Source organism: Ictidomys tridecemlineatus, unplaced genomic scaffold (assembly GCF_052094955.1).
Source record: "Ictidomys tridecemlineatus isolate mIctTri1 unplaced genomic scaffold, mIctTri1.hap1 Scaffold_87, whole genome shotgun sequence".
Lineage (NCBI taxonomy): Eukaryota > Metazoa > Chordata > Mammalia > Rodentia > Sciuridae > Ictidomys > Ictidomys tridecemlineatus.
This window is the reverse complement of record NW_027526114.1, coordinates 892677-901573: the sequence shown is the minus strand read 5'-3', so window position 1 is coordinate 901573 and position 8897 is coordinate 892677. Positions and strand designations below refer to the sequence as shown.

Below are 8897 nucleotides of genomic sequence, written 5' to 3'. Positions count from 1 at the left end.
CTTGGGGGGAATGAGCCGGGAGAGCCGGGTCCCGGGCCTACAGAGCCAGGAGCAGCTGAGCCGCTGGCGCCTCCTCCGCCGCCGCCGCCGCCGCCGCCAGCCCGGAGCCTGAGCCGGCGGGGCGGGGGGGTAGAGGAGCCAGCGCAGCGCAGCAGCGGAGCCCCGCGAGGCCCGCCCGGGCGGGTGGGGAGGGCAGCCCAGGGGACTCGGCCCCGGGGCGGGGTGGGAGGGGGGGAGAAGACGAAGACAGGGCCAGGTCTCTCCGCGGACGAGACAGCGGGGATCATGGCCACGCAGGTCGCCCCCGCCGCCGCCAGCAGCCTGGGCAACCCGCCGCCGCCGCCCTCGGAGCTGAAGAAAGCCGAGCAGCAGCAGCGGGAGGAGGCGGGGGGCGAGGCGGCAGCGGCCTAGCGCGGGGAAATGAAGGCAGCCGCAGGGCAGGAAAGCGAGGGCCCCGCCGTGGGGCAGCCGCTGGGAAAGGAGCAGCAGGACGGGGCCGAGAGCAATGGCGGTGGCGGCGGCGGCGGGCCCAGCGCGGAGCCGGACCTGAAGAACTCGAACGGGAACGCGGGCCCTAGGCCCGCCCTGAACAATGACCTCACGGAGCCGCCCGTCGGCGGCGGCAACAGCGACGGGGTGGGGGCGCCTCCTCACTCAGCCGCGGCTGCCTTGCAGCCCCCAGCCTATGGCTTCGGGCAACCCTACAGCCGGAGCCCTGCCGTCGCCGCGGTGGCGGCCGCCATCTTCCACCAACAACATGGCGGACAACAAAGCCCTGGCCTGGCAGCGCTGCAGAGCGGCGGCGGCGGGGGCCTGGAGCCCTACGCGGGGCCCCAGCAGAACTCGCACGACCACGGCTTCCCCAACCACCAGTACAACTCCTACTACCCCAACCGCAGCGCCTACCCCCCGCCCCCCCAGGCCTACACGCTGAGCTCCCCGAGAGGTGGCACTCCGGGCTCCGGCGCGGCGGCCGCCGGCTCCAAGCCGCCTCCCTCCTCCAGCGCCTCCGCCTCCTCGTCGTCTTCGTCCTTCGCTCAGCAGCGCTTCGGGGCCATGGGGGGAGGCGGCCCCTCAGCGGCCGGCGGGGGAACTCCCCAGCCCACCACCACCCCCACCCTCAACCAACTGCTCACGTTGCCCAGCTTGGCCCGGGGCTACCAGGGCTACCCCGGGGGCGACTACGGCGGCTGGCCCCAGGACGGGGGCACGGGCAAGGGCCCGGCGGACATGGCCTCGCAGTGCTGGGGGGCTGCTGCTGGTGCGGCGGCGGCGGGGCCCAACAAAGAAGCCACCACGCGCCCATGAGCCCCGGGAGCAGTGGCGGCGGGGGGCAGCCGCTCGCCTGGACCCCTCAGCCATCCAGTCCAATGGATCAGATGGGCAAGATGAGACCTCAGCCATATGGCGGGACTAACCCATACTCGCAACAACAGGGACCTCCTTCAGGACCGCAGCAAGGACATGGGTACCCAGGGCAGCCATATGGGTCCCAGACTCCGCAGCGGTACCCGATGACCATGCAGGGCCGGGCGCAGAGTGCCATGGGCAGCCTCTCTTATGCACAGCAGATTCCTCCTTATGGACAACAAGGCCCCAGTGGATATGGTCAACAGGGCCAGACTCCATATTACAACCAGCAAAGTCCTCACCCTCAGCAGCAGCAGCCACCCTACTCCCAGCAACCACCATCCCAGACCCCTCACGCTCAACCTTCATATCAACAGCAGCCACAGTCTCAGCCACCACAGCTCCAGTCCTCTCAGCCTCCATATTCCCAGCAGCCATCTCAGCCTCCACATCAGCAATCCCCAACTCCGTACCCTTCCCAGCAGTCCACGACACAGCAGCATCCCCAGAGCCAACCCCCTTACTCGCAGCCGCAGGCACAGTCTCCCTACCAGCAGCAGCAACCTCAGCAGCCAGCATCCTCGACGCTCTCCCAGCAGGCTGCATATCCTCAGCCCCAGTCTCAGCAGTCCCAGCAAACTGCCTACTCCCAGCAGCGCTTCCCTCCACCACAGGAGCTTTCTCAAGATTCTTTTGGGTCTCAGGCATCCTCAGCCCCCTCAATGACCTCCAGTAAGGGAGGGCAAGAAGATATGAACCTGAGTCTTCAGTCAAGACCCTCCAGCTTGCCTGATCTGTCTGGTTCAATAGATGATCTCCCCATGGGGACAGAAGGAGCTCTGAGTCCTGGAGTGAGCACATCAGGGATTTCCAGCAGCCAAGGAGAGCAGAGTAATCCAGCTCAGTCTCCTTTCTCTCCTCATACCTCCCCTCACCTACCTGGCATCCAAGGCCCCTCCCCGTCCCCTGTTGGCTTTCCTGCCAGTGTTGCTCAGTCTCGCTCAGGACCACTCTCGCCTGCTGCAGTGCCAGGCAACCAGATGCCACCTCGGCCACCCAGTGGCCAGTCAGACAGCATCATACATCCTTCCATGAACCAATCAAGCATTGCCCAAGATCACGGTTATATGCAGAGGAACCCCCAGATGCCCTAGTACAGTTCCCCGCAGCCCGGCTCGGCCTTATCTCCGCGTCAGCCTTCTGGAGGACAGATGCACACAGGCATGGGTTCCTACCAGCAAAATTCCATGGGGAGCTATGGTCCCCAAGGGGATCAGTATGGCCCACAAGGAGGCTACCCCAGGCAGCCAAACTACAATGCCTTGCCCAATGCCAACTATCCCAGTGCAGGCATGGCTGGAAGCATGAACCCCATGGGTGCTGGAGGTCAGATGCATGGGCAACCAGGCATCCCACCTTATGGCACACTTCCTCCAGGGAGAATGAGTCATGCCTCCATGGGAAACAGGCCTTATGGCCCAAATATGGCCAATATGCCACCTCAGGTTGGGTCAGGGATGTGTCCCCCACCAGGGGGCATGAACCAGAAAACTCAAGAATCTGCTGTCGCCATGCATGTTGCTGCCAACTCTATCCAAAACAGGCCACCAGGCTATCCCAATATGAGTCAAGGGGGCATGATGGGAACTGGACCTCCCTATGGACAAGGAATTAATAGTATGGCTGGCATGATCAACCCTCAGGGACCCCCATATCCCATGGGTGGAACCATGGCCAACAATTCAGCAGGGATGGCAGCCAGCCCAGAGATGATAGGTCTTGGGGATGTCAAGTTAACTCCAGCTACCAAAATGAACAATAAGGCAGATGGGACACCCAAGACAGAATCTAAATCCAAGAAGTCCAGTTCTTCTACTACAACTAATGAGAAGATCACCAAGTTGTATGAGCTTGGTGGTGAGCCTCAGAGGAAAATGTGGGTGGACCGTTATCTGGCCTTCACAGAGGAGAAGGCCATGGGTATGACAAATCTGCCAGCAGTGGGTAGGAAACCTCTGGACCTCTATCGCCTCTATGTGTCTGTGAAGGAGATTGGTGGATTGACTCAGGTCAACAAGAACAAAAAATGGTGGGAACTTGCAACCAACCTCAATGTGGGCACATCAAGCAGTGCTGCCAGCTCCTTGAAAAATCAGTGTATCCAATGTCTCTATGCCTTTGAATGCAAGATTGAGCGGGGAGAAGATCCTCCCCCAGACATCTTTGCAGCTGCTGATTCCAAGAAGTCCCAGCCCAAGATTCAACCCCCTCTCCTGTGGGATCAGGGTCTATGCAGGGGCCTCAGACTCCTCAGTCAACCAGCAGTTCCATGGCAGAAGGAGGAGACCTGAAGCCACCAACTCCAGCATCCACACCACACAGTCAGATCCCCCCCTTGCCAGGCATGAGTAGGAGCAATTCAGTCGGGATCCAGGATGCCTTTCCTGATGGAAGTGACCCCACATTCCATAAATGGAATTCCATGACTCCAAACCCTGGGTATCAGCCCAGTATGAATACCTCTGACATGATGGGTCGCATGTCCTATGAGCCAAATAAGGATCCTTATGGCAGCATGAGGAAAGCTCCAGGGAGTGATCCCTTCATGTCCTCAGGGCAGGGCCCCAATGGCGGTATGGGTGACCCCTACAGCCGAGCTGCAGGCCCTGGGCTCGGAAATGTGGCTATGGGACCACGGCAGCATTACCCCTATGGAGGTCCTTATGACAGAGTGAGGACGGAGCCTGGAATAGGGCCTGAAGGAAATATGGGCACTGGGGCCCCCCAGCCCAATCTCATGCCTTCTACCCCAGACTCAGGGATGTATTCTCCTAGCCGCTACCCCCCGCAGCAGCAACAGCAGCAGCAGCAACGACATGATTCCTATGGCAATCAGTTCTCCACCCAAGGCACCCCTTCCGGTAGCCCCTTTCCCAGCCAGCAGACCACAATGTATCAGCAGCAACAGCAGAATTATAAGCGGCCAATGGATGGCACATACGGCCCTCCTGCCAAACGGCATGAAGGAGAGATGTACAGCGTGCCATACAGCACTGGGCAGGGGCAGCCTCAACAGCAGCAGTTGCCCCCCCGCCCAGTCTCAGTCTGCCACCCAGCAACAAGCTGCCCAGCCTTCCCCTCAGCAAGATGTGTACAACCAGTACGGCAATGCCTATCCTGCTACTGCCACTGCTGCTACTGAGCGCCGACCAGCAGGCAGCCCCCAGAACCAATTTCCATTCCAGTTTGGCCGAGACCGAGTCTCTGCACCCCCTGGCTCCAATGCCCAGCAGAACATGCCACCGCAAATGATGGGCGGCCCCATACAGGCATCAGCTGAAGTTGCTCAGCAAGGCACCATGTGGCAGGGGCGTAATGACATGACCTATAATTATGCCAACAGGCAGAGCACAGGCTCTGCCCCCCAGGGTCCTGCTTATCATGGTGTGAACCGAACAGATGAAATGCTGCACACGGATCAGAGGGCCAACCACAAAGGCCCTTGGCCTTCCCATGGCACACGCCAGCCTCCATATGGTCCCTCTGCCCCTGTGCCCACCATGACAAGGCCCCCTCCATCCAACTACCAGCCCCCACCAAGCATGCAGAATCACATTCCTCAGCCCCCCATGATTCGGCGCGATATCACCTTCCCACCTGGCTCTGTTGAAGCTACACAGCCTGTGTTGAAGCAGAGAAGGCTGCTCACAATGAAAGACACTGGAACCCCGGAGGCATGGCGGGTAATGATGTCCCTCAAGTCTGGGCTTCTGGCAGAGAGCACGTGGGCATTAGACACCATTAACATCCTGCTATATGATGACAACAGCATTATGACCTTCAACCTCAGTCAGCTCCCAGGGTTGCTGGAGCTCCTTGTGGAATATTTCCGATGAAGCCTAATTGAGATCTTTGGCATTTTAAAGGAGTATGAGGTGGGTGACCCAGGACAGAGAACACTTCTGGATCCTGGGAGATTCAGCAAGGTGTCTAGTCCAGCCCCCAGGGAGGGGGAAGAAGAAGAAGAAGAACTTCTAGGTCCTAAACTAGAGGAAGAAGAAGAATAGGAGACAGTTGAAAATGATGAGGAGATGGCCTTTTTAGGCAAGGACAAGCCAGCTCCAGAGAATTGTGAGGAGAAGCTAATCAGTAAGTTTGACAAGCTTCCGGTAAAGATCGTACAGAAGAATGACCCGTTTGTGGTGGACTGCTCAGATAAGCTTGGGCGTGTACAGGAGTTTGACAGTGGCCTGCTGCACTGGCGGATTGGTGGGGGGGACACCACTGAGCATATCCAGACCCACTTTGAGAGCAAGACAGAGCTGCTGCCTTCCCGGCCTCCTGTGCCCTGTCCAACAGCCCCCCGGAAACATGTCATAACAGTAGAGGGTGTGCCAGGGACGACAGAACAAGAGGGACCCCCACCTGATGGCCCTCCAGAAAAATGGATCACAGCCACTATGGATGACATGTTGTCTACTCCATCTAACACGTTGACAGAGGAGGGAGCTAAAAGTGCAGAAGCCACCAAGGAAAGCAGCAAATTTCCATTTGGCATTAACCCAGCACAGAGCCACCGGAACATCAAGATCCTAGAGGATGAACCCCACAGTAAGGATGAGACCCCACTGTGTACCCTTCTGGATTGGTAGGATTCCCTTGCCAAGCACTGTGTCTGTGTCTCCAATACCATCCGAAGCCTGTCATTTGTGCCAGGCAATGATTTTGAGATGTCTAAACACCCAGGGCTGCTGCTCATCCTAGGCAAGCTGATCCTGCTGCACCACAAGCACCCAGAACGAGAGCAGGCACCACTAACTTATGAGAAGGAGGAGGAACAGGACCAAGGGGTGAGCTGCAACAAAGTGGAGTGGTGGTGGGACTGCTTGGAGATGCTCCAGGAAAACACCCTGGTCACGCTCGCCAACATCTCGGGGCAATTGGACCTCTCCTCATATCCCGAGAGCATTTGCCTGCCTGTCCTGGACGGACTCCTACACTGGGCAGTTTGGCCTTCAGCTGAAGCCCAGGACCCTTTCTCCACCCTGGGCCCCAATGCCGTCCTCTCCCCCCAGAGACTGGTCTTGGAAACCCTCAGCAAACTCAGCATCCAGGACAACAATGTGGACCTGATTCTGGCCACACCCCCCTTCAGCCGCCTGGAGAAGTTGTATAGCACCATGGTGCGCTTCCTCAGTTACCGAAAGAACCCAGTGTGCCGGGAGATGGCCGTGGTACTGCTGGCCAACCTGGCGCAGGGGGACAGCCTGGCAGCCCGTGCCATTGCAGTGCAGAAGGGCAGCATCGGCAACCTCCTGGGCTTCCTCGAGGACAGCCTTGCTGCCACGCAATTCCAACAGAGCCAGGCCAGCCTCCTGCACATGCAGAACTCACCCTTTGAGCCAACTAGTGTGGACATGATGCGGCGGGCTGCTCGCGTGCTGCTTGCCGTGGCCAAGGTGGACGAGAACCACTCCGAGTTCACTCTGTATGAGTCGCGGCTGTTGGACATCTCAGTGTCACCATTGATGAACTCATTAGTTTCACAAGTCATTTGTGATGTACTGTTTTTGATTGGCCAGTCATGACAGCCGTGGGACACCTCCCCCCCACCCCCCGTGTGTGTGTGCGTGTGTGGAGAACTTAGAAACTGACTGTTGCCCTTTATTTATGCAAAACCACCTCAGAATCCAGTTTACCCTGTGCTGTCCAGCTTCTCCCTTGGGAAAAAAGTCTCTCCTGTTTTCTCTTTCCTCCCCCACTTCCCCACTCCTCACACCCTTCTGTTCCTGTCCTTACCTTACTCCCCCTCAGGACCCCACCCTATTTGAAAAGACAAAGCTCTGCCTACATAGAAGACTTTTTTATTTTAACCAAAGTTACTGTTGTTTACAGTGAGTTTGGGAAAAAAAAAAACAAAAAAACAAACTAAAAATGGCTTCCCCGGTCCTTGCATCAACGGGATGCCACATTTCATAACTGTTTTTAATGGTAAAAAAAGAAAGAAAGAAAGAAATACAAAAAAAAACTCTGAAGGACAAAAAGGTGACTGCTGAACTGTGTGTGGTTTATCGTTGTACATTCACAATCTCGCAGGAGCCGAGAAGTTCGCAGTTGTGAGCAGACCCTGTTCACTGGAGAGGCCTGTGCAGTAGAGTATAGACCCTTTCCTGTACTGTACTGTACACCTGATACTGTAAACATACTGTAATAATAATGTCTCACATGGAAATGAGAGAAGACGCTGGGTCAGCAGCAAGCTGTAGTTTTTAAAAATGTTTTTAGTTAAACGTTGAGGAGAAAAAAAAAAAAAGGCTTTTCCCCCAAAGTATCATGTGTGAACCTACAACACCCTGACCTCTTTCTCTCCTCCTTGATTGTATGAATAACCCTGAGATCACCTCTTAGAACTGGTTTTAACCTTTAGCTTCAGCGACTGTGCTGCCACGTGTGTATATATATGACGTTGTACATTGCACATACCCTTGGATCCCCACAGTTTGGTCCCTCTCCCAGCTACCCCTTTATAGTATGATGAGTTAACAAGTTGGTGACCTGCACAAAGCGAGACACAGCTATTTAATCTCTTGCCAGACATCGCCCCTCTTGGTGTGATGCTGTACAGGTCTCTGTAAAAAGTCCTTGCTGTCTCAGCAGCCAATCAACTTATAGTTTATTTTTTTCTGGGTTTTTGTTTTGTTTTGTTTTCTTTCTAATCGAGGTGTGAAAAAGTTCTAGGTTCAGTTGAAATTCCTGATGAAGAAACACAATTGAGATTTTTTCAGTGATAAAATCTGCATATTTGTATTTCAACAATGTAGCTAAAACTTGATGTAAATTCCTCCTTTTTTTTCTTTTTTGGCTTAATGAATATCATGTATTCAGTATGAAATCTTTATACTATATGTTCCACGTGTTAAGAATAAATGTACATTAAATCTTGGAAAAAAAAAAAAGAAAATGACTCTCAATTGGGTTTTGTTCAGTGAGCAGAGTGAGGTAATGGCTGAGTTTATCATGTGTTGTTTTAATGACTCCTTCCCCAAATTTGTCAAATTGTGGTTGTCCAGCTCGGCCAAATATCTGCATGACATCTAAAATTCCAAGGTCAATAAAGGAGCCTCTTTTTGCAGCATATATTAGTGTTCCCTAGATAAGGAAAAGTTAATAAAAATTTACATAAATATACATAAATATAATCCTGAAGAGCTGAATACTGAAATTGGACAAATACAGTAAGATCTCAAAAGTGTATTTTAACTAATCCCTTCATCATCTGTGATAGTTACATTTTTACAATATAAACTGAATTTTATTGGAGAAAATATTTTTTCTTATATAAATTAACATTCAAAGAAACAGCCAAATCACAATATTTTTTCTAAATATATCAATCCATAGGTTTGTTTTAACACTCACACGAATCTGTATAAAAAGAAAGTAAGCTCCTACCTTAATAATAACAGCATGAGCAGGGAGACTGAAACCCCAGGCTAATGTAGCTGTACAGACTCCAGGTAGTGTCATCAATCCCCATCTATACTACC

At 54.3% G+C, this 8897-nt stretch overlaps 1 pseudogene; it reads left to right on the top strand.

The window, feature by feature from the left end:
- The first annotated feature begins 261 nt into the window (after positions 1 to 261).
- Positions 262 to 7681, top strand: LOC144374765 (AT-rich interactive domain-containing protein 1A pseudogene; annotated as a pseudogene).
- The last annotated feature ends 1216 nt before the right edge of the window (positions 7682 to 8897 follow it).